Source organism: Typopeltis vanoorti, chromosome 7 (genome assembly GCF_054136105.1).
Source record: "Typopeltis vanoorti isolate ZY-2024b chromosome 7, IOZ_Tvanoo_1.0, whole genome shotgun sequence".
Classification (NCBI taxonomy): domain Eukaryota; kingdom Metazoa; phylum Arthropoda; class Arachnida; order Uropygi; family Thelyphonidae; genus Typopeltis; species Typopeltis vanoorti.
Genome location: NC_143555.1, coordinates 148,303,543 through 148,328,983, shown reverse-complemented (window position 1 = coordinate 148,328,983; position 25,441 = coordinate 148,303,543).

Sequence of the window (25,441 nt, the reverse complement as noted above, 5' to 3'; positions counted from 1 at the left end):
CAATCGCGTGTTACAGTAGCTATCATTTAAGCAATCGGTAGGTATCGACCAGCCTCCTCAAGGCTTCTCCGATAACGTATCCGACAGTGCAGCGACGTCTTCCGTCCAACGAGACTGGGTAAGGCGCTTTTGCCCGCGCCAGCCCTCCGTGGATGATAGCGGGGAGAAAAGGGAACGGAATTTAGCCGATGTCTATCGAGTTTCCGAATTGGAAGTTAATTTTAGGGGAATTATGGGGTAGGGGGGAGGGGTGCACCATAGGTTCGGTATCATTTAGGCACTTCTCCAGGGCAGTTTAAAGACCCTCCAAGGCCTGAAGATCACCACAGTTTCCACAGTTTGACTGTGTAAAGATTTTTAAATGCAATTTAAGACCTAAGGAAATATTCGATTTCGAATAACTGATCAATGAATCGAAATATCGTTATTTAACAGCCATACTAACAGATATAATCAAACTAAAATCTCCATCTGAAAAAAAAAAAAAAAAAAACCTTTTAAACTATGAATTTTCCAAAATAGTAAGAATTTTTTTCTCATGTTAAGGGCTGCCGATTTTGCGCAAGTTTTCAACTATTTTTGATTTTGTATACAACTAAATAAAGAGGTTTTATTAATCCACTGATATTGTAATAGGAAACCGCTTATGTTGCTATTATAAGCACATTTTCTATAATATTGCTTAAATAAAATTAATTTTAGTTTAAAAACATTAAATGATTTAATTATATAGTTTTCATCAAATATAGTTTATTAAACATAAAAATTTTATATTTTCAAACTTTTTAGTATTTTTAAAAATTGTTCTCTAAGCAATTTTTTTCTTAAATATTGGAACATGATTTCTCTGATTTAGGAGAATTTTACTTGTTACGTCGTGTTTTTGTTTCCTGTTATAATTAAATGATATATTTTATTATTTTATTATATTATCTTTCTATCTCTGGTGAATCTAAGCGCCACTTTTATACCTCAATGAAGCATTTCTTGAACTCACAAAATATATTATTATAAGAACCTAAATAGTTTATCGTGTTATTGTACACTAGGGGCTCCTCCCCCTGACGCCTACGGCGCCGAATCCCCTGTGTTCCGGACTGGTAGGCCGGTTCTCCTTGAATTCTGATGACTCGAATTTTGAAGACTGGGCACTCAGGGGTTACCCTGAGTGTCGAGTCTTCAAAAGGGGGCCTCCTCCCCCCCTGGCGCCCAACCTCCCCGTGTTCCCGACTGGTAGGCCAGTTCTCCTTGAATTCCGATGACTCGAATTTTGAAGACTCGACACTCAGAGTAGCCCCTGAGTTTCAAAACGTTTCAAATAACTTGACAAAAACGCTACACAAAAACGTTACAGCCTACATCCGTTTCAAGCCACGTCACATCCGTTTCCAATTTCAGCTTATCATTTTATAGTATAGAGTAGATATATTTCTTATTGGACCGCATGCAGCCTTGACTTCGCAAAACCATATTTCAGCATCCAAAAAAACTAAGCGTACCCTTTCTCTTAGGGTATTCTCACCTGTGCAACTGCTGACACTGTGCAAATCTCAAATCCGCCCAATCTTAGAATATTGTTCTTGTGGTTGGTAGCAGAGTACCAGATGCCTTCCTACAAGTGCTTGAAGTTTTCCAGAAGATGGAAATTCGATTGCCTCTCTCTCTCTCTAATACAAGAATAAATCTCGTAGATGTCTCTTCTGTTAGTATTTCAATGGAAATCTTCTATTGAACTGGCTACCATTTTTCTTAAATTTTCTTCCAAGATTTTGAGATATAAGCAGCTGCTGGTAAACATAATTTTACTATCCTACTTGCAATGTATCAAACCAATTTCTCTATCTTTCTCCACATACTGTCTTCCCCAAAGATTACAATCTTCAGTTGTTCAAGAAACACATCAACAGATTGTTTCTTTCTATTTCTTCAATCTCTTGTGTACGCACACACACACACACACATACGCGCGCGACAGTAATGTACTATATGGTTTTTCAATCTTCTTGTATGTACTGAGTCCTATCTTATCCTTCTCATCCGTACCTTATGACGGTTTCCCTCTCCCCCTAATGAGAGCTTACGACGAATACCGCTCTTGGGGGATGTAGCCGGTTCGTCAGTCCTCTGCTGCATCCCCTAAGGGCAATATTCATGACTCTAAGCCGTGTGTGTTCATAGGGCCGATTCGCATGTTCTTGGGGACTTAAAACTCGAGTTTCCGGGTGGAAAAATCCCCCTAACTTCATATGAGCCCAGCTAACTCACCTTTAGCCGAAAAAAATCACATAATGCACTCACGGAAATCGAACCCAGGTCTTCCCGACCAAATGATTTCGTCTATGCCGACTGAGCTGTGGAGGGTCTCATCTACCAACTACGACTTAGTATATATTGATACTTGGTTAATTAAGTAAAACTTCGTTACTTCGGTACCATAATTGGATACATTTTAGGCTAAGAAGTCTTCTCATTTGGCAATTTCTTTAAACTTTTAGAAAGAGTAGTGTGATTTGTACTTATCACCAAGCCACAGCAATCAAAAGAATGGTTTATTTTGAAGAAACCAAGTTTCGGCAAAACATAGGAATCGTGGGAGTTTACCAAGTTTCCTTCTTTCAACAAGAAAGTTACGTTTTGTGCAAAGATATAGACGTGCATGCAGAAGCAAAAAAAATTACTATTATTAATCATGATTGGTCGCTATATTTAATGACGGATTTATAAATAATCCCTCCGTCTCTCTCTTAAAATATGTTCCCAGGTGTCAAAGCATCTGTGCATGATGCTTTCAGATCATTTTCATTCGTATTTTTTTCTAGATCTATCAAAAAAACTCTTATCTTTAACAGCATCTTACCCAAAGAGAAGATTCGTTTATCAAGACACCAATGTGTGCAAATGAAACTTTTTTAAGATGCTTATTTGATCACTCTGATATGCTTTGTTACTTTTTTAAAGATATTAACCCATTCATTTCAGGGTTAGTTTTCACCTATACATTATGTTCATACTCGCAATTAAATCCCTTTCAGAATTTCAATCAATCTCTGTTTAATGAGGTTTTAATGAGGCAACCTCTTTCCAGTAGATGGCAGCACAGTATGTCATGTTTGCCATATTGTTTAATCATTCACATTGATTTATTCCTCCTAATATGAAATCACTGGGAAAATATATACCGGCATCATTTATGATTCAAAATAATTGCTTATTTTTTTAATGTGTATTATAAGAATCTCAAATGAATTGACAGAGCAGTTCAGGGGTATTTCTTTGAACAACTGGATTATTCTGGCAAATGGAACAGTGCAAAAATAAAATTTATATTATTATTACAGAAATAAGAGCCAACAGGCTTCACTTCGGCGAAGTAAAATTATTCAAAATTAAGTGGATATTGATTAATTAAGCTGTGTTTTGAGTTTCTTATTCGGCTAAGAAATAATGTGGTATTCAATATCACCTTAATTTTGAATAATTTATATTCAGCTAAGAAATAATGTGATATTCAATATCACCCTAATTTATTATACTAAAAAAAGTGAAAATTTGGAATTGATTTACAGTCCTTATCCTTATGGACTGGCTTAAAGGGGCGAAGCAAGAATGCTTTTCATATTGCCCGTTATCTGTAGATGACAGCGTAGGGATAAGGTTATTGAGCTATTAAAACTCTGATCATGGTAGGAGGGTAACAGCAATAGGCAAGCCTCAGTTAGAGCTTCATTGGCTACAGCATTGCCATCCATTTCCTTCCAAGGGCATTGGATTGAATGAATCAATCTCCGCATCTCACGGTCGATTGATTCATTTTACAATCTTCTTATAACGTTATATAAGCTATTCACATCTAAGGAAGAAAAAGGTGTATTAATATTAATTACAAAGCAGCTTAGAATAAGAAATATTTTCCGGAGAAGTCTGTAAGTAGTCAAACGAATTTTTTAACGGTTCTTGATTACTAAAGAGATTTTAAACTCAAATTCAGAACACCATTACATCGTAGTGAAAGGTGAGTTTCGTGTAACCACTGCGATTTACAGCGAATAGCCTCCATCTACTCCATTTACAAATAAACACACACCACACCATTTACTAAGTTTTCTGCGAAAACGGGGTTTTCACATTTAATTCAAAAACACACTTCCAATCCTGAAGATCAGTCATACTTTTTATCTTTAAATTGCAAACAGGCTAGCATTAAGCCCGTCACACATAGCCCTTAATGCATTTTTAATATTTAAATTTGTGGTTACCACGCTTCAATATTCTGTGGTAATGGATGGATACTTTCAAGAGAAACAGCAGTGAAAGCTGAGAGGCAGCTTTGATAGCCTCAGTTAAAAAATGCGATAGTCGTAAAGCATTGAAAGGAGGAAAGCTAAAAAACGAAAGTTAAGTTAGAAGTTAGGAACCCAGTGATTTTATTGTGGACTGCCAGGGTTGTAACTGCTTAAGCTATGAAAACAACAAAAAGACTCAATTCTTCTTTCTTTCTTTCTTTTTCTTTCAGTTAGCATGACTCTCGCTTGAATACTCCAGATTTTAATGCTTGTCTCCCTCTCTTATATTTCATTGGGATAGTTTTCTGCTAGAACAGCATCTTAAGTGTGCTGAGAACGGGAAGGTTTTTTTTTTTTTTTTTTTTTTTTCCAGGACAGTGTGTGTGATAAATGTCCTTGCCTCTGATCGCATTCTAGAAGAAAAATTAGGCAAATGATTTGAAAGAACGAAAGTAAAACATGCACTAAAGTGGTCCTATAATTGTGCAATCCATCAATTTCTAAAATGGGAATTAGAGAGAATTTAATATTATGAGCAAAAAAAAAAAGTTAAAAACGCAAGATTGAAACCACTCTTGGCCTTTTATATATATTGGATTTAATGTAGATTAAAAGTCCATTACATCATGCTGCTAGAATAAGCATTACCAACAGAAAGCTATTTTATCCTGATTGCATACGAGATAAAAGTCGTTCATAATGATGACCATTTTGAATATTATGAATAAAAAATGAAATCTTACACTGAAATACGAATAATAAAAAGTTGGTGTTTTATACAATATTTTTTAATTTTTTCTATAAAATTTTATTTTACACAAATAATTATACAAACTATTTTTAAAGAAAATTGTTCTTTTTAATTTATTTGAAAATATTATATATTTATTATGACACCTGTAAATTTCCGAAAAAAAATATAATATTGAAAAAAAAAGGAATTCTTAATTTAATTAATATTTCCATAATTTTAATTTAATTAATATTTCCTTAAGAAAGCAGAGGGAGATTTTAAACAACTAAAACCTTTTTTTATCCTATATATATATAGGATAAAAAAGTTTTTAGTTGTTTATAATATATATATATATATATATATAAAATGTTAATATATATATATAAAATATAAAATATTAATATTCAATATTCAATATATTATGAATATTAATATTATATGCATATGTATATGCAATATATTATGAATATTAATATTATATGCATACATATGTATATGCAATATATTATGAATATTAATATGGTTTAAATGATTATAACACCGAGATTAAAAAAGAATAAGGTTTAATCGTGAGGCACTACTCGTTTCGTTGAAAAATGAACTAAATACGAACTCCGATATCCAATATATAATAGGAAAGCAAATGGAGATCTAAAATATAATCTGGTTGATTTTTGACAGTAGTTTGTCTCTGGTTCCACCGATGAGTTGAAAAACGATCCCTTTGAATCACTGAGTAAATTTTGAAGGGGTAACACCGCACTCTACCTCAATTAATTTTGTAAATCATTCAGAGTTTTAGGGGAAGGTAACCCCGCTGTATTCATGTTCGAATTTGTACCTTAAAAACTGTATTCGAATTCGAAGAGCAATAAAAATTGCAAATGAATTTTTCGGTTGTTGAATGACTATTGTTTTTTATCGGCAGGAATAGGATCTCAAGTCAAAACTTACTTTTGTTTGTTTTTAAATTGTTAATTCATTCACCAGCCAATTTGTAACCGAGTCTATGCTGCTAGTATATTATCGGTCGATGTTCTCCAGCAAGTTTGTTTGGAGGAAAGAAAAATCCTACATATCTTTAAAATCCCATCCACCTTTTATGAGACTGGATAATTGATTTGTGAGCATAAAAAGATGAAAGTAAAATATTAGGTATTTCCATACCAAGCAAGAATGACTATCTTCTAAGATGCCATTATAATAACAACATTATGTAAAAACTTAAAGGTAAATCATTCCATCTCCGAAATGCTTCCAGCAGAACTTCAGTTAATGTGCAGATTTCTTTGATACTTTTCTGCACAATGACCAAGCCTCACAGCCTGATTTCCAAGATACGAGAATTCAGTCTTGGCATCGGAGTTGCCTTAGCTTACAGTACTCAAAAGACAAGAAATAAAATCTGTTAGGCTCTTCTACAATAACTGCAATTATGCACCTACCGAGAGTTCACTTTGAAAAAATAAACTCTCTGATATAGGATTACTACAATATTAAACAGATCTTAAAGTATGAAATACATCTTTAATTATTCCCTATTTCTATCTGGAAAAGGTACCTAAGCGCAGAAGATTAATTCCGCATGGCCAGAGAGGTTGGATCTACATCTACAAGGGTTACTCAAAGACAGAACTATGAGCTCTTTTAGGAGAAAATAATCAGCAACTTGGGTTTCGTCATTATTATTACGTGACACCTCCAGGGAATCCAAAGACTCATCGAGGGAGGGCACTCTACAGCTCTGTCTCCACCACTCAATCCATCAACTACAACGAATCGTATCATCATCGACATCAACGCCATCTACCGCCTGCCACTACTAGTACTTTCACACACAAAGCATCCATACCCACGGCGGGATTCGAGCCTTCAGCCTTTTGACTGGAGAGCGGATACGCTAACCACTCGGCCAACCAGGCTGGTTTAGGGAGAGATAGGATGGAACTCCTTATAGGTGCTTTTGCAAATGAATGCGAAATGGAAAACAGACCACAAATATACAAACACACAAATCGGATATGCATTCGTTACATCATAACCAACAACTGAACGGAAGTAAAAGATTACGGTTTCCTCATACTTTTGGAGGTGTAGTGTACATAGCACAAAACACGTACGAATAATACTCAGATCATTTTCGAACTTTTTTTTTAAATCCATGATTTCTATCTATTAATTGAAAACCTCGGAGTTGGCCTCTTCTGTCTGCTCTAAAATATCAATAGTAAAATAGTTCTCTGCAATGCCTGTGGATATTTGATATGAATTTATGACCCATAAATTCATATAAATTCGTTGCATGCTAACGACACTTCAAGAGAAACTCTTTTAGGACAGTTTCGGAGTAGTTTGATGGAGTATGAAGTCAATATATTTGGGTGGGTGGGTGGTCAAGAGAATATTGTTCTGTTGGTGGGTCTATCGGACTGCGGGTGCGAGGTCAGTGAATAGATGGAGCTAAAAGGGGAGCTTCGACAGACAGTTCAATAGCTAATCAATGAAATTGATTGACGAAAGATCGGCTGGTATCAACGAAGCTGTCGCTCAATGCCACTCGTCTGTCGATTGCCCGACAATACTTGCTCGAAATCGTTCTTCGGGATTCGTTCGGAACATCTGGAGATAGCGACCCTGCAGCTTATCACACAAAAGAGGAACTCTTTCTTAGAAACTCAGCTCTCCAGCCATTGTACTGCCTTCGTCTTTGTCGAGTCTACGAGTAACAGTCTTCTATAACTTGGATGGTTTTACATATTTTTTTTCTAAATATTTTTTTTATGTTTATCTGTTTTTAAACAATCTTCGGGGTTGTGTGTGTGTATGTGGGGGGGGGGGTTCTTACGTATGAATAGATTCTTTAATTTTCTTTTCGGAATCTTAGAACCACCTTCGCAAACATCTTTCATTTTGACCCTTTGGTATACGTGCAGATGCTGCACTCGTATTCGGCTCGCGATGGGTTATGGGGTGTGGTCGGACGGTAAATATCAAAGGTGACTTTAGCCCTCGTGACATATTTTAGCATCAAACGATCAAAGGAACGAAGCGGAGGTGTGTGTGTGTGTGTGCGTGGGATGCATGCACTTAAAGAAGAACGAGGATGAGAAATATTGAATCAGTTGGCTTTTATGTGCAGGCTATTTGTTAGTCCTACGAGGCACCACGTTCCACTAACACGTTTCTGGAGACATAAAACACTAGCTTAACTGAGTTTAGCTTCGGTTTCCTACAACCGATACCACTTATTAATGCAGAATATGTTGCTTTTCAGGAGAACCAAATAAAAGTCATGAAACGACAAGTGCTACGATGTTAGCTTAGTTTTCATATAGAAGAAACATTAAGTCAAAATAATTCAATAATTAAGAATGCTAAATTAATTAAATAGACTTTTAAAGTTAATTTTACAACAATTAAAAAAATTAATGATAGTAAAAATATCTTTCAAGCGAAACCATAATTTTTTATATATATACTGGTTAATAAGATGATAGGAAATAATTTGTTGTGTGAGAGTTCCAATACCCTTGGAGGGTAACCGATGGCGCTGCTGTAGCCAATGAAGTTCTAACTGAGGTTCGGCTATTGCTGTTACCCTCCTGCCATGATCAGAGCTTTAATAGCTCAATAACATCTTATCCCTACACTGTTCTCTACAGATAACGGGGAAGATAAAAAGCATTCTTGCTTCGCCGCTTTAAGCCAGTCCTTATCCTTATAAGGATAAGGTTGTTGTGTGAGTCTCTTCAACTGTAATATGAGTCATTTCGCATCGTTATTCCCATCCTTATGTGACGGCAAACCGTTGTGGGTTTAAAGCAACTATCGATAGAATAACTAAAAACAAGTTTAAGTTTATCGAAACCCATTGATTGGATTTACATCAATATATATACATTTAGGAATCATTATCTGATGCGTTATACAGACAAATAATAGCTTTCTCAATGTCATGAAGAATGAGGTAATAACTGTAAAGTGTCATACAAGGATCGTATCACTTCACAGTTATTACCTCATTCTTCATGTATCATTAGACGTACTTAAACAGTGATTATATTCCGAATATCAAGATAAGGCAGAGGCACAACCATTTCATGATGTTTTCAGCAACTATGCGCAGCAAGGCCACTTTTATCCTTTCTGTTCTTATTTAACAAATAACTTCCTGCAATCAGTTCGATGTAAGCTTTGCAGAGGACACACGGAATTTTGTATATCTTAGCTGTCTTTTGGAGAACGTAGAAAATTTTGTTGTTGTGTAAGCTAATTTATTTCATCATCTTTATTTATCCCTGTAGCACGTTCTTTAAGATTGTCCAGGATAATGAAAAGAGATGAAAAGGAAATATCTTCTAGCATGTGTTGGCTTCCTACAGACTTCAAACAACATTCCTTTGTCTTCTAAAATAGAAGGTTAGATCATCTAAAAACGGAAATATTAAGATGTTCTAATAATAAAAATAAACAGAAAGTAGAGTAGAACAGCGAAACCTATACAGGAGCCTACAGTTTTATTATAAAAAACATTATTTTTATAATAAGCCTACGATTAAATCTTGTTAATGTAGGAAAGATAAACGGTAAAGTTTCCATTTGTATTAAGAAATCTTAACTGTCTATACCCACGGATATAAAATTGTTTAACAGTTACTCAGACATGTTCATGTAGACAAAGAAAAAAAAAACGATTTTTTCTTTGCTTACCTTGAAAAAAGAATGAGAGATACTTCTAATGATACATACGGATAACCTTTAAAAACAAACCAACAAAAATTCCCGACGGAATCGTCTAACAAATATTGTGAAACTTCCCAATTTTATGAAATTCGATAAAGGAATATTTCTTCAGGATAAAGGAATGTTTAAGGCTGTTTAAAATATACTTGAATATAGGTGTTGAATCAGTGACCAGAAATATATGTAATTCTCCCATACACAGCTTAATTACAGTTTGTTTGTTTTTTTTACGATGTCTGTCTCAGTCCTTCCTCGCATTACGAAATAGATTCTTCGCGGTGTTCTTTCGCTTCCACAAATTAAATTGGACTTTTCACTAGGTGATGACGTCCTGGAAGTGTGTGTGTGTGTGTGTGTGTGTGTGTGTGTGTGTGTGTGTGTGTGTGTGTGTGTGTGTGTGTGTGTGTGTGTGTGTGTGATAGCGGAGAGAACGCCTTAAAAGTACATCGAACGTCATAATCGTCATAAAATGTCTACGAAACAGGCAGTTTTACGTATTATACCGAGAGCACCTAATGGAAACTCATAACAACAACAAAAAAGACTGTTGTTATTCGGGGTTTACCAACCGAACTCCTTTTAGCCATAAAGCTCTTTTCTGTCATCTAAAAATTCTGTCCCGTCCCTGTTTCCTGTAAGTATTTGATCCAAAAATCTGCAAAAACGAAGTGACTTGGTTCCCAATGTGAATTGGCCGAGTAGATTGCTCATGCGCTTTTTGACCAAGTAGTTCGAATCCATTGTAAGGGTATGGATGTTTGGGAATGTGTTCTGTAGATGGAAAATTACTTTCATCACCCGGTGTGCGACCACTGCTCGGCTTACTGGAGGGCTGAAGTGGAAAAAGTTCCAATTTCGTTCTCAGAGCAGGATTTTTGGATTTTCTAAACCTCTTAGCATACGTTTATAGCCTTTCATAGGTGGAATTTGCAGAAGAAAATTAAACCTGACTTTCATAATTCTCGGATATTGTTTTGTAAAATCTCTTTCAAAACTTTTAGTAGGCCACAACAAGTTATATTAATATTAGCGTCAAAGATGGGATGGAATCATTTTGTATAATTCCTTCGGCATAATATTTGTCAACTAGAATTCAGTTCACGAAATGCCTGATGAGGCATACAAAATGAAAATAATTAATTGACGAGGAAAAAATTATTTGTAGTTATGAATTATCAGAAACAAACGATTCTTTTCTCAGATCCCAAAATGATATAAATTGAATTCTTCGTACAAGTCGTGGATAATTGTGAAGGGCAAATAATATTTTTTGAAATTTATTTCTGTTTAATTCTAATTTTTATTTAATTAATTTATATTGAATATATTAAAATTACTTATATTTTACTTAATTTTAAAATTTTAATTTAAATTTTTTAAATATTTCATGAAATTAATAAAAAAAACAAATACACCTGTTTGAATATTCAATAATATAATATTATAAAAATGACAGTTGTGAATTGTTCTTAACGAAATTAGTGTTGAACATAAATAACGTCGTCAATTGTGATTGGGAAAATGTTACAAAAAGAACTCAACTCATCTTATTGAGTTCGGTCAGATGTCTGTTGTTGAATAACACTAACACTTCCCAATTAAGAGAAACGGATAGATAGATAATAGTGCCTAAAGGTTAATGCGTTGTCTTCCTTAATTTGAAACTAATGATCAGAGGGAAGGCAACCAGTCAGGTTGCGTATTTTATGGTATACCTTAGGCTTTACCTTCTATCCATGGAATTCTTTACCTGCAGGTTACACGAGGCCACAGACTGCTCCACACCTGCACAGTATTTCTTTGTACAGTGACGTCCATTAATCTAAATTAAAACTCCCAGACGCCTGTAACGTGACGCTAGAGGTTGACGATCAGGGCCGTGCAAGTCAAGCTACGATACTTCAATTTCCTTCTAATCAAAATTTCTTGTTAAATTTGACCGCCTGATTACGTGGAGCTACTATCGATAACCTACTTTCATGCTGTTAATGAGTTCGTGGGCACAGAGAGAGAGAGAGAGTTAAAATAGAAACTTTAATTCATTTCCACTTAGCCGGTCGCTAAGTAGGTATTAGTAATAGCGCTAAAGGATCGTTAGGCTCCCCAGTCTCAGTGGAGGATGCGGCGATGTATTAAAAGTTCTCCGGTAAACACGCAAAAGATAATTGCGAGATGATGGGTGGAATGAGGCCGGTGGATCCCAAGTATTAACACCAAACTGCTTCAGTTATCTCTCCTTACTTGTCTCCGGATTACAATTATAACCACCTGCACATTTTCTTCTTTAAGCATCCCCTTCTCAATCCCCCCCCATCCTCTTTCAAGGCTTCACCTGCATCCACACAACACTTGGGCGTGTTGGCTGCTGCCCACAACAACGAAATAAATCGATATTTAATTATTTCACCATCCTGTTCCAACTTGTTTCGCTGTCTTTTGTTTTTCTCTTCAGAAATTTATTACAAACCCACTTTAGGTTTGTAGCTCTGTTTACACCTTTCTCTCTCTCTCTCCCCCACCAACCCTCCCCCCGTCTTTCTGTAGAAACCTTTTAAATTCCTGCGTTTCTATTTTGGGAAGTTTCCTTAATTCCCTTATGGGACCGTTTTCAATTGACGTAAAAAATTCATTTCCTAAAAAAAAAAAAAAAAAAAAAAAAGATCACAAATGTTTTCGAAGGCTTTCGCGATCAATTGATCCCTAAAAGTCAACCAAATTTGAATGGGAAGAAGAAAATATTGCTTATCGTTTGATCTAATGACGAAATATTTGAACTCTGGCAGTGTATTATGGTAGCCTCCGTAGCTCAGTCGGTATAGACCAGGTCGGAAAGACCTGGGTTCGATTCTCGTCAGTGAGGGATCTTTATCTGGTCTCCTTCGACTAAATGTGAGTTAGCTGGTCCCATACGAAGGCAGGAGGCTTTTCCACAGGGGAAAACTCGGGTTTTTCGTCCACCGAACAGGTAAACCGGCCCTGTGAACACACGCATCAACAGACATAGGACACACCTGGAGGCATAGGGTCAACCATCTTATCCTCGAGACGGGTACGGTTTGGAAGGTCTAAAGACAGCTCCGTAACAGGCCACTAGGTCTAATACGTAAAAAGCAAGGAAAGGAAGTGTAATATGAATGTAAATCGTGTTTGTTCTTTGGCTATTTTGCAGGGTAAAAAACCAGACTTTCCAAGAGGAAACACCGAGACCGGCTAACCCGCCTTCAATTGAAAATCCCCAAAAATTCTTCCTTTCACAGATGGCATTCGAAAATCATTGCCTCTTTCGACCCAACCGAAGGGTCGAAAGAGGCAATGATTTTTTATAATGAAATTTGTAATGAATTTTTCACTTCAAACTGTTTATATTATTCACCTCCTCAAAGAGTATTGTACGCATGCGCCCTATTCATTCTCTCTCTTTCTCTCTCTCCTCTGTGCACTAACCATAGACTTCCTATCAGCATCTCTCCCCATGCAAGTCTCAATTCTTAATATTCACCTGAAAAAATTTGAATATATATATATATATATATTTAGTTTTTCTTACTTTTCCATATTCGGAAGATCTTTGAAGTATCCTCTTGTCATTTCTCATTTATTACGTTTCCATTTGCTTCTTTCTAAATTCAATATTCTAGTTGATCGCTTCCGTTATATTTCAAACACTCTCTCTCAATATGTTCCCTACATTGCCTACTCGCATCAACGCTTAATTTCTAAGTAGTTATTCCTTCTACATTTATTTGCTGAATCCAAATTCCTTTTTCTTGTGATATTCCTAATCCTATCTGTCGCTTCGCTATCAATTACCCGGTAAGCAGGCTTCGATTCAAATACCAGTCCAAACCAGCCCCGAATACTAAAAGTTACACGCCGAAGCACAATTCCCGAGTTGCATTAGCAATAATGCTAAGCAATCACACTCCATCACTTTTAAGTGTCTTTCTGTCAAACATCGAAAATTTCCGTTGCACCATTGACTGATTTGCAGAAGTTCAAAAACTGTGGTTAGCGTATCCATTCTACAACCGACAAGTTACGGGTTCGAATCCCGCCTTAGTCATGGATGTTAGTGATTGTCTTTAGACAAGAGATTAATTTCATCGACTGGTGTGAGACCACCATCCCTGCTTATTGGAGACCTGAAGTTGCTTAAAAAATTTCATGTTTGGTCTCTAGAGTAAGGACCACGTGGAAATAAATTAAAAAAAATCTAAAAAATATAAAAATTAATAAAAAAAAATCCTTAGTCCACCGTGCTACTAAAGTACTATAGGTTCACAACCTTTCATAGGTTGGAAGTCACATAAAAAATAATGTTACCTTCTGGTTCTTGATTTCAACGTAAGTTAAGAGATATCCTTTGTTTTTAACATTTCGTACTTCCACACAACTCTAACAAGTAATGGTGTGTGTCGAGTAGGAAGCGAAGACCTAAATCGAACCGATTCCGACCATATAATTGTTTCTTCTTACGTGTTGCCCAAGGTCCTCTGATAAATTTCACTGCAGTCAAGCAAAGATGGAGATGCTGTAAGGACAATATTAGAAGTAGTTGGAGGTATTATTGTTTAAGGTCCTCTGAAAATTCAGTCCCAATCGGACTAAGAAGAAGGAGAGTGTAGAAGTATCTCTGAGTCTTTCAGAGATGCAAGCCTCATAATTCACTGGAATTCGAACAAATCTGGAATATAAATGTTTGCTGAGTTGTTGGCTAAATATTATCTAAGAAGTTCAGCGTAATATTGATATGCAGTGGTGGGTTCCTATGTCGGCAGATTCTCTATTGGTCGAATTCTTCCGCCGGAGTAGACAGGGTTTTTCATCCGTAAAATAGACAACATAAGCACACACACATTTAAAGAATACAGTGGCCGTATATTCTTTTCGTCGACGGTATTTCTAAAAACAGCAACCTTCTGCAATTTTGATCGAACTTTGAATGTAGTTACTGAAGTATGCGTTTTGGAGTCGCTTATTCCTTTCATAGATACCTGGTTATAACCTTCAACCGTTTTCTACAAAATCTGGAATAGAACTGTTCCTTACGTTGCGATTTCCTGACAGTTTCTTCACAGATGAACTAAAACAGACGCCAGGAAGGCGAAGAAAGAAAAATGACCCCTCCTGTCGACTGTATTATCCACTTCATCTAAAAAGAGATCTAAAAAATCACCCATATATGCAAAATAGTGAGCAAGTGCATGAGTAGAAGGGTGGATATAATTTATGAGCGGCTACTTGGCTGATATTATTGTATTAATTATTGGGAATTAATTTCTTCTCTTAAATTCGAATGATATCTTAACAGCAGCAACAACAGTAACCCCATCAATAAATCGACTACTTTTTTGACATCATTTTTAATAATTTAAAAAGTCAGTAGAGTATCTAAATTTTCGCCAATCTCTTCAATACTCACTTTTTAACATAAGATATTTTGAATGTGAGATAGAAAATTTGCCATTTACCTCTTCATAGATAAAATTTGAAGGTAGGTCGCTTCCTTTTTCCAGTCAGTTAAGGAAGTGACGCATGGCAAAACCACTCATCTACATGTAGTTAGATCAACCGCAGATGAAATCTATTAATATGGAACACCCGCCTGCGTCCGCCCACGGGAAAATTCAAAACTACTTAATATACATCCTGTATGCTATCCATTCAAAGTGTGTTACAGGAAATACACAGAGCATGCAAGAATATAAATGAAAATATGAAACGTTCTGTAGATATATACTTATTTTAGGTCTTTACTAAATAATGAATACATACGAGGAATATTTTATATAATTATATAAATTTCCTCCGAATCCGGTAATATAAAATGGCTTGTTAAACCTAATGAACTTCGTATGGGAGTGCAATTGGATCTTTTGGAGTTGTGTTTATATTGAGTACAACATAAAGGTAATAGAGTTTATTCGTTGAGTTTCTGGTCACGTTTTAAGCGGATATTATATGTGGTAACTACTGAGACAGACGCTGTTCGTGTGGTCAATATTTCCATTGGTAAACTGCAATCACAACTATTGAGCTTACTTCCTACCACGAACTCCACTCAAAATATCGTAATTGCTTTCTGGTGATGATACCATTCTCAGAAAACAGACGATGTAATTAGCTAGCCCTAACTTGTAATTTATTTTTAACATAGGTTAAAGCGCTTTACAGGTCTAGACTGAAAACTCGATGTCCATTGAGCCAAACTTTCAAAAATAGTATGCAAACCTGATGTAAATACTCTCAATTCTATGCCCCTTTAGCATCGAAGCAATTTAAAGTCATTCGATTCATTATTGACACCATTTCAGTTTCAAAAACGAACAGAATCACTGTAGAGGTTATATTTGTATAATATACAAATGAAGAATAAATTCTCATTCTGTATTCATATTCGCCGGTAGGTGGCGTCATGGCATTTCAAACATGGCGTCTTGACTGTTCATTTTATCCTAGGGAAACTATCACAACAATGAAGTGTTGTGATTGTTCTGTAGTTTTAAAATATCACACTAAGTGATATATATTTGGCAACCTGGATGAGATTGACGTACTATGGGGATAAATAAATCTATAATAAATTATAGATTTTTAATTTTTTTTTTCTTTTTAAACTTTTGTTTAGCGATTATCAGTCTATGAAGTTCAGATCTTCATTTCCATATGTAAAGTTGCTTTTTATATATAATGTTTCTTGTAAACTTGAGTTTATAACTGTCTTTTGAGTGTTGCGACAACTGAGGTAAAGTACAAGCTTTGAACTTCCTGCAGGAACACACTTTGTTCGATAAATATTACAGGTCACATGATTATAAAGTACTTCCCAACATAAGAATAGCGTTCCATTGTCGATTTTAAAACACAATAAAATAAAAAAAAGTACAACTGCAAGTGCATGTTAGTGTTTCTGTGTGGAAATTGGCAAAAGTGGGTCAAATATAGCTCTCCGAGCTGCAGTCTTTAATCAATAAGCGTGATCAATGTTACAGAAGAGCTGTACACGTCTTGTTGACTTTATTGACTGGTCCCATAATAAGATGCATGATGGATGCTCTGTTTTCTAGTCATACACACACACACATACACACACACACACACACACACACACACACACACACACTGCAGTAATAACCCCGCAATGTGTCTTACCCTGGGAATTACTTCCACCCCATAGTTCAAACCCATCGAGTGAGGTTTTGCAAGTTGCTAGTTGTTTTGAGTGATTCCCAATGTCGGTCTATAATGGAAGAAATAATAGGGACACACAAGCACTTTTATGAAAGAACTGTGACAGCTGCATCCTTCCTGGGTGCTACAACTAAACTAAGAAACTGAAGGCATAGGAGAAGAAGTAAAAATCTTATAAGCAGATTGGAAAGGGGGTACCATCGATCTACATAATGACAGTTTTAACATGAACTGAAACGAGACGAGTAAATAAGCAAGTAAAGTGGAAGGGAGGCAATTTGAATCTGAAAACAGTGTTTATTCAATGGGGAGAGAGAGAAACGCACGTGTCTGGAAGAAGATATTGGGTTTATTCTAAAAGGTATGAGTTGCGAATGAGAAAAAAAAAAAAAGAAAAAAACGAGACTGTTCTCAATAGCTGATCTTCTGCTGCACAAATTTCGTTGTGCATACGATATGCAAAATGGGTTGTTTGCTTGCAGTACGGTAAATGAAGACCCAATCAGTCGCCAGGAAATGGTTCCGATCAAATAGAATTCCCACCAGCAGATACGATACGGTGATTCAATTTTAGTAGTTGACTACAAAATGGCTCTCGTCATTACATCGTTTCCAAAGGGATCATTCGATACTGAAGAGGGGCTCAGCTGTAGCGAAATTTTCAATTCACACATTCGTTCTTTTCGGTAACGTCAAATATGAAACGCGTAAATGTTTCAACTCGTTTTCGCTAGTGAGGTCCCTATCGAAAAGGGTCGAATAATTATACATTATGATTACTACAATTATCTATAATTATGGCGGGGGGAGTTGGTGTTTAGTGACAGCACAAGTGGGAAACGAAGTCCTAAAATTAACCTCGTTTCTAGGACACATTAGCCAGGGATAGCTGATGGTAGTAACGCACGCGATGTGTTCAGGACAAAAGAAATCGTCGCTCTAAGGAATACCCCGCCCATTGCCCCAGTAACAGTTATAGAAGGGGATATTCAAAAGGGTTTCAAGGTTACAGCGAACACCAACTGCATAACCAAGTAGCAGAACACATAAATCCTTTCTTGTAAGGAAATAAGTAAAATATCAAGACTTTCCTTTTCCTGATCCAAAATTAAGCATTCGTTATGCTTTAATTTTCAATTACTATACAGTACACTGCATCTATCTATCTATATATGTATATTATCTTATCCTTATAGTCCTAATAAGGACTGGCTTAAAGGGACGAAGCAAGAATGCTTTTAATCTTCCCCATTATCTGTAGAGAACACTGTAGGGATAAGGTGTTATTGAGCTATAAAGCTCTGATCATGGCAGGAGGGTAACAGCAATAGCCGAGCCTCAGTTAGAACTTCATTGGCTACAGCATTGCCATCCATTACCCTCCAAGGGTACTAATTTTAGTCGCCTCGTACGACATGCATTAACTACATTCTTATTATTATCTAATAGTCCTTATAATAAGGACTGGCTTAAAGGGGCGAAGCAATAATGCTTTTCATCTTCCCCGTTATCTGTAGAGGACAGTGTAGGGATAAGATGTTATTGAGCTATTAAAGCTCTGATAATGGCAGGTAACAGCAATAGCCGAGCCTCAGTTAGAACTTCATTGGCTACAGCATTGCCATCCGTTACCCTCCAAGGGTATTGGATTGAATGAATCAATCACCGCATCTCACGGTCGATTGATTCCTTCCATATTATCTAATTGAGCGAAACAAATTTTATATAATAAAAATATCTTTTTTTCTTATAGGTGTATTTTATTATACCTAAAGAAAAAGATTACAGTTAAGTTTTAGATAGAATTATTCAAATAAGATACTAGACAATTTAGAATCTTTTATTTTTTTATAGTTTTAGATGCTTTAAAAAATTACTGCCGAAAACGATGACAATAGAACCGGTGAAACTTTTGTCCTGTATATTGTATGGTACTGTATTATATATTGCAATGTGTCGCATACATATTTTAATATTGTAATACATTGATTTCATGAACTGTTACTGTAATATAGTCAGATTGTCTTTTGTCTAAATATCAACAATATTTAGCAGGGGTGGGTCAGGACTTTTTTTGTTAGGAAGGTAGATAATGAGAAGGCTACAGATACGTTCTGTAATTTACAAAAAAAAAGGTAAATAAACGTTTTTTTTTGTTTTTTTTTTTTGTGACTATTACATTCGCCAAACTCCACAGCACATTCTTGGTATTATTTAATAGGTTATAGATAACCCGAGTATCACGTTTTAAAGATCAAACATGGATCTTCTAATATTCATTTGAAGCCTACAATAAGCAGGGCGGTGATCTCACACACACTTGGAGGGGAAACAAATATAATCAACACAAATATTTGGTTGATTTGCATGTTTTATTGAAGAATACTTTTTCAATTATAATCATTATACGTTTTATGTTATACTTTTTATTATCGTCAACTCCCGGAAATGATTTTATAAAGTATTTCCGGGAGTATAAAGTATTTTTTACCTGCCAACTCATGTCGAAGTGTTATGTTTTCATATCGGACGAAGTAGGATTATAACATGGCATTCCATAACAGCAATAGGTTGTGCTTGTGTATAACAATGAGCAGAAAATCTATATTGTGAATAAATGATGTTAGAAACGTGATGTTATAGCGCCCACGTTTGTTACATAAGAAATATATCTGCGATCACATTATTTCGTTTTTATATAACTTTTTGCGGAACAGAGGAGATGGGGGGGCAGCATGTAACAAAGGGGCTACGAAATAGAATTACTTAATGACGAATTGATTCTTTATTTGGGGCATTACATTGCATCCATGTATTCCAATTATTCATCTTATTCACCGAATAATATTTCGATTTTTTTTTTTTTCAGATTCGTTCTCTATTTTTCTTTTGATGTTTTATAGAGAAAAAAAAAGTTATTATATTAACCATTTTATTTTACTACATTTGAGTTATATATTCCATGTTGGGGGAGATAGCAAAACTCTATAATAGTTACAGAAATGTTACTGGATTGACTATTGATATTCTGCCACAAGGGCGTTATGTCATTCTATGTAATTATGGTTCCCTCAAAGTGAATTCGAGTAAAGATAGAAAACAAATAAATTTAATCGGTTTTTGAAATTGGCTTTTTTTTTTATCGGTAGCTTGTACGTTGCAAACAGGAAGGGAAAAAAAGAACATCGAAAAGAATTTCTATTCACTTTTATTTGGTCATGTTATGTACTTAGGGCATCTGTTATTCGCCGAGCGAACAAAACTTGTTTCTAATATCGAGTTTTGTTTCCCTCTCAAGCTATTTTCCGACTATTAAACCCCACTATTAAATGGCCACACAAAGCCGATGGGCTAGTTGAACCGGTAATAAAAACGAACCGATAAATGCGTCCAGGTTTCTTGTAGTCAACAGAACAGAAATATATTGCAGTCAATAATGCAGTCAACTTGCTACAAATGGCTGTCTGAAAAGTGCCGTAGTTTTCCTGGGGTTTGGGGGAATATAATGACGTGTTATTGCTTCTCATTTCTGATACAAAGACTGATGTTTTTACTGAAAGCATTTCATTGTTTTGGGTCAACGAAATTTTCAGCTATTCTTTCTTTCACGCAACTGGCAATGAATACGATCTTTCAAGAATGGAAGTTGGGAAAGGAACCAAAAAACGTGGCGATACTTACAGAATCGCCATGTTGGATTCACTTACACCTGCATCACCGTAATTCTTTCTTTGAGTAATAATAATCGGAGAAATTAAATTATAATTGTACAATATTACGTTACAATTTAAGTAGTAATAATCTGAGAAATTATTTAAGTAGTAATAATCTGAGAAATTATTTAAGTAGTAATAATCTGAGAAATTATAATTGTACAATATTACGTTACAATTTAGGATTGAGCAGCTACACATATAGCTCAATAATTATTAAAGCCACTGATACTTATACTGATATTTTGTTGCTGTTAACTGTTAACTTAAATGGCGAGATGGACGTCAATCCCTTGGATTTTTATCCCTTCATCGCTAGATTGTGATTATTAATAATGAGAAATTTTTGAGCGCGTGGCTCGCCCGAATTAGGGCAGTGTAGAATCGTTTGAAGCGATGATCAGAGCAGCCTTCGGGCGTTTGTGTCTCCATCTGTCGTTTTCATCATAATTTGATGCATCACGAATGAGTTGGTTGGGGTGGAGTGATGCCTGGGCGAAGTACTTGGCAGCAGTCTGGTTGAGATACGAAGGTATGTCTGGAATGTTTCCGTCTTGGTGGAGGAGAGCATTCCTAACAAACCACGGGGCGTCGAAAATCATTCGGAGGCATTTATTTTATAGTACCTGTAGTCTTTTGATGTTGCTAGGGGAGGTGTGGCTCCATGCCGGCGATCCGTACGTTAGTATGGGTCTGATGATTGTTTTGTATATTGTTAGTTTGTTTTCTGTACTGACTGTGCTTCTTCGGTTGAGTAGCGGGTAGAGTTGAGCTATTGCTGAGTTGGCTTTGTTGCAGGCATGTGAGATGTGGGGGTTGAAGCTGAGTCGGTTATCCACTTTGATTCCCAGGTATTTTACTTCTTTTTGCCATGGGATATCAGTGTTGAACATCGTGACTACTCCGTGGTGGGTTGCTTTCCTTCTTGTAAAGAGTATGGCCGTACTCTTGTCGGCATCGACATCTATTCTCCATTTCTGAAACCATTCTTCAAGATTTGTTGCTGCGTCTTGTAGTCGTTGTGTGGCTAAGTGTGACCTGAGTGATCTGGTCAGTATTGCCATGTCGTCTGCATAGAAAGCCATGGTGGTTGATGCTGTGTTTGGTATGTCTGAGATGAAAATGTTGAAGAGTAGCGGCGATAGGATGGAGCCTTGCGGGACACCTGCTGTGATGCTTCTCATGGAGGATCTGAGGCCACGTAGCTTAACTTGAAATTTTCGGTCTTTCAGATAGGATTCTATGATTTTGCGAGGTTTAGTGGGTATTTTGCGGCTATTACATTGTGGATGAGACCTTGGTGCCATACTTTGTCAAAGGCTTTCGCCACATCCAGGAAGATTGCACCTGTGTGTTGTTTCCAGTTGTATCCAGTAGTTATGAATTCTATAAGTCTGTGGACCTGTTGGGTTGTGCAGTGGCCTTTACGAAATCCGAATTGTTCTTTTGAGATTAGGTCGATCTTGTCCGTTTCATTTTGTAGGCGGTGGAGGCGGATTACTATCCCGAGTTTACTACTGTACCGTAAAAGGGGGAGGCCCGAGCATAAGATTAGGTATTAGAATCAGGAGGGAGATTTTTACCTCAGTTGAGTGCTAGTAGGCACTTACTAAAGCAGACAAGACAAAATTAAAAGATTTTGGAAAGTGGAATGTTTGAGAGGCATTCCTTTTGGGCTAACTTCTAATTGAGAACCCCTCACTATACTTGGAACTCCCTTGTCGAATTATCCAATATTAATAGTTCAAGAACTTTGAAACCTTAGAAGACTGGAAAATAGGGCCACTTTCCTTTTCTTCTAAGGCCATAGTACTCAAAATCAGTGACGCACCCAGGGGAGGGAGCCATGGGGGCCTGTCTCCCCCCCCCCCAAAAAAAAAGAAAAGAAAAAAAACACTAGAATATTTTCCAAAAATCTTTTACAAATTAAAATTATTTTCTTTTTTATTTATGTTGTGTCTTTTATTTTTATAGTACTTAAGAATTAGCGGCCACATAAGGTGGGAATACCCTATAGCTGTCGGAAATCCCGGCCGCTATGAACGCAAGGCGAACCAAGTAGTGCTCTTGCGGACCGAGCGCTATTTCGTTTGTCCGAGCCGAGCCAGAGGAGATCACGGGTATCATGTATTGGCGATCACTGCAGATGCTCAGTCATAGGTCGTATGCAATGCGACTATGTATTCTCAAATCGTCTACTCAACTCCCCCCAAGATTAAATCTTGAGTGCTCGGCCCCCTCCAAGATTAAATCCTGACTGCGCTACTGCTCAAAACCATAATCTCTTGTGCTCGGTTGTACGTAATCAATATTACAAACGTCACAGAAGTTGAAGAAAAGCAATTATATAGTAAGCCTGTGCAATGTTTTTGGTCCACCGATACCAAAAAGTTAAAAAGGAATTTCTTCAACAATCGAACAAGCATGGAAGATTTGGACTTCCAGTCTTAAAATTCTGCTATTTAAGCAATACAGCTTCAAAAATCCATAAATATTGCAGACCAATCACACATGTGCAGACCTTCTTTGGTACCAAATCTTGCGCTGTCTGGGGTAAATTATTAGAAAGGTCCAAAAGCTGAGATTATTCCTGAATATACAATATTCTGTGCTTAATTCTATGACTGCTACAACATTCTGACATCGACATTCTTTTCATTAAAAAAAAGTAAAATTTGGTATAAAAAATCTTCAATCTCTTTTGTCACAAACTTCCGCAGTTGGGTATACTGACAACAACAATATTTGAGGGATCTTGCTTGGAGAATTGCATATGGTCGCCTTCCAGTCAATGCCATGAAACGGAGGTACTTTAACATCGGAGATCTAATCGGTGACATCTGTAACCGATTGGAAACAGTAGAACATGCATTCTACAGCTGCCCTCTTGCCCTGCGTATTTGGAAAAGATTATATAATATGTTGGGCATTCCATTACTTACAACAGAACAGGTTATTATTTTGCAGTACCAACCACCTGTGAGTAATGGAAAGAGAATTTCGATTTTTATAATTAATGAATTAAAATGCCATTTATGGAAGGTTAGAAACATAGGTTGGAAAACCAGCAATATGACATGCAAGTATTTGACAATATTATATTGGGGAAATTTTATCGTTCAGTCAGATGATTTTTGAATTTAGAAGAGGACATTCTAGGAAATATCAAATTTTTGGCTAGATCGTGTAGACCACTCGCATTATGCAATATTCACCAGTGAGATAAAATTCTATTTTTATTACGAGAGGTCTTTTTAAACGGTTCTATCTTCTTAGTTCAATGTGAATCCCAGGCAGAGAAGGCTAACTCAAGACGGTTGACTCAGATAAGGCTAACCACCTGGGTATCAGTCATCTTTGCGCTTTAGATATAGCCTCTATATCATCATGATGATATAGCCGAGGTCTTTTTCTCTATCTGTCTTTTCTTTCTCTTAATACTTTCAGGCTCGCTTGCTCCCTTATACTAACTACTCTAGGCCCATTATGAGCACCCTTTTACTTTTCTCGTGAAGAACAATCTGAAACATTACGATAACACAAAAATTTCAAATATTCGAAAATTCTTTGAGCAATTGGACTAATACTAATTGTGTGCGGAATATCACTCGCGTTAATAGAACTTGAATATTTTAGATGGCAGCTGGATAACTGCAAGGAGTACAGTGAGCAAAGATTGCGATAGTTTCGAGAAAAATACCAGTTTGAATGATATAACAGAAATCGCAAATTACTGTTCAAAGAGAGTTAATTTAGGAGGAATAAAAATGAATTTTGCATTGGAGCAAATGAAAATGGAAGCTTATAATTGATGAGATGGCACTGTACCAGCGCCCACCTTTTTTTTTTTTTTTAGGTAAAATCTACGAAATCCGGTCCGCCTATTTATATCCAGTAATCACTGTCTTGCTTACAACAAACTGCCGACAAATTATAGTCCCTAGAGAAATGTGTTTGTTGGGATTAGATTACATATTTATAGACAAAACACTTTCAAGATTTCCCCAGTGAACGTAACACACACAGCACAATGCTGCTCTCCCTCTGTGCTGTTCATTTGGACCTTCATGACAGGGACGGGAACTTCGCACAAGGTTGAAATGGAAATAGCAGAATCACATGGCCTTGCAGATCAAAGAAGCTAAATAAATATCGATTGGTTTTTATCTACCATGAAATAATTTAGCTTTTAGAGCTTTTTTATCGCTTTAAGACTTTTTCTTTCTAATATGCAGGGAATATAATGTCAAAATTCATGTGTTACCAAAGTTTATTTTTTACAAAAATGATTCAAAGAGAGAGAAATTGAAAAAAAAAAAAAAATTAAATTGAAATAATTGTTTTAATCATTTTAATATTTTATCTCTGCATATAATAAAATACTTTTTAAGACGTATGGATGACGTCACAGATAGGCTTACTTGTTTCCATGGTAACAAGCTATGCTTGCGTCTACCAAACACAAGCATTTACAGGCACAGATTCGGATTTTTAATGAAGGCAAGACCAACATGAAGTTAGCACAAAATGAAGTTAGTCACATGTGAAGTGTACAGTATTGTTACGTCACACTTCATTAGGATTGCAAATATTTTCGACGAAACTTCCGACCGATTGCCAGCAATTTTTGTTTTTTCTCATTTATCAAGCATCTATCCACCGAAGTTGAAAATCAACTATGGATCAGTGGTCTTTGTCTCGAAAAAACTTGAAAACTTTTTTTTTTTTTGCCTTTCTTTCGGTTGGTTTGCGAATTAGTTGCCACCATAGGAAAT